General features: G+C 32.2%; 1 long non-coding RNA gene across 1 annotated transcript; it reads left to right on the forward strand.

Annotated features, from left to right (window-relative positions):
* Positions 1–411: 411 nt before the first annotated feature.
* LOC107730413 (uncharacterized) lies at positions 412–1,599 on the forward strand. Its single transcript, XR_001638675.1, has 3 exons — positions 412–700; positions 1,074–1,189; positions 1,484–1,599. It is a non-coding gene; the product is annotated as an uncharacterized LOC107730413 (long non-coding RNA).
* Positions 1,600–1,824: the final 225 nt, after the last annotated feature.

A 1,824-nucleotide genomic window follows, 5' to 3' on the forward strand; every position in this document is an offset into this window, starting at 1 on the left:
ATTTGAAAGACAACGACTCTAAAAGAAAACACAGTTGTAGATCATAGTTATACATGGTAGTAATAATAATAATCTCATACGAACCTTTTTGCACAGACGGTAAGGAAGTTATTGAAATCATAACTTCGAATATGTGAATATGAAACATACGGAGTTCATTAAGAACTGAGCGATTTTATGTTTTTGTATGTTCGTGTAAATGATTGTTTCGATGTTTGCAGTGATAATGTTGCTGTTAGTCTTGAGATCTATGAGGGGAATGAATGCGAACCAATTTAAAGTAGTGCTGCTGCGATTTTATTGATAATGTTATTTCTCATTTGAGATTTTTCTTTGGCAGATCAAATCTGTTTGCGCTATAAAGTTAGTTTTAAGTTCTATGCCTTAAACTAATGCTTGTACATAACTAATAAAGTTATTTGACTGTTTTCCTTCATTATCCTTTGAAATAATATGAAATATGTCTTCAAACATTAGGAAAAAAGTAGTTTCCTACGCATTTAACGTTACACAAATGACGGAAGAGTCAGAGTTAGCAGAGACGTTTATTATGTGTCCGAGTTTGGCTGTACGGGAGTTTGGGTAAAGTACCATACGGTAATCGCTTTACTTTTCTTTAATTTTAAGGAATTTGACATCAGCATTGAGCTCATTTATGACTCCGGCGCTTCTCCGTCAGAGGCCAGCCGCACCGAAAAAGGTAAGAAATGCATTAAATATGAGCGGATTGAATTGTATACCTGTATACATAACGTTTTTCATTATCTGTAATGCAACTCCTCAATGATTTAAAGTTACTGCTTGTATACAACGTAAATATACTTGTCTTTTATTTAATTATGTGTTGAAATTATATGAAATATGTCTTTAAACATTTGGGAAAAAAGTTTATCCTAAAGCATTTCCATAAATTAATGAGTTAAATTTAGCTAAGCGATTATCGAGCAGTTTTTATAATTGAAATTTTCTGAAGAGCCACGATTGCTTTATATGATAAACAGTTTGAATTTAGCATTTTATTCACATATATAGTCATGTGGTAATTGCTACTTTTTTGCTGTAATTTTAAGCAGTTTGACGTCAAAATTGAGCTCTCATTGAGACTGGGGCACTACTGAACTATTATCATGTGAGGAGCAAGGGACAAGACTAAAATCTTCTCCATCAGAGACCAACTGCCCTGAAAAAGGTAAGAATCACATATGACCACATTGATGCTGGAATGTTGTAAAGGCACTATTGCAATGGGGTATAAATGAAATATAATTACTATGTTCCTACTTACCAGTTAACATTTAGTTTGTGCTTATTTTTCTTTATTTCAGTGGACAAGTAGTCGTTTTAGAATATAATAATAATAATAATAGAATAGAATAATAATAAAGCAATAAATCAATCTAAAGAAATAATTTCAATGAAATGAAATAAATGAAATGGAATGAAAGTAGAATCTTTGTCCGCTTACACTGTTTTTACTTCACAGGATCTGGATGACGAAGATGCCTTGCAAATCCAAGAAGATCCAATCACGCCCCATCAACAATCCCACACCTCTGAAATGAAAATTCTGTCATTTACTCGTTTGTCACTCCAAACCTGTAAGACTTTTTTTCGTCATCAAAACACAAATGAATATATTTTAAATGAAATCTGACAGATTTCTGTCCCTCCTTTGACAGTCCATGCAACTACCACTTTGATGCTTTGAAAAGTTCATAATCGAGCAGTTTTTATAATTTAAATTTTCTGAAGAGCCACGATTGCTTTATATGATAAACGGTTTGAATTTAGCATTTTATTCACATATATAAAACTGATCAGTGA

Source organism: Sinocyclocheilus rhinocerous, unplaced genomic scaffold (genome assembly GCF_001515625.1).
Source record: "Sinocyclocheilus rhinocerous isolate Xijiao unplaced genomic scaffold, SAMN03320098_v1.1 scaffold9614, whole genome shotgun sequence".
Classification (NCBI taxonomy): domain Eukaryota; kingdom Metazoa; phylum Chordata; class Actinopteri; order Cypriniformes; family Cyprinidae; genus Sinocyclocheilus; species Sinocyclocheilus rhinocerous.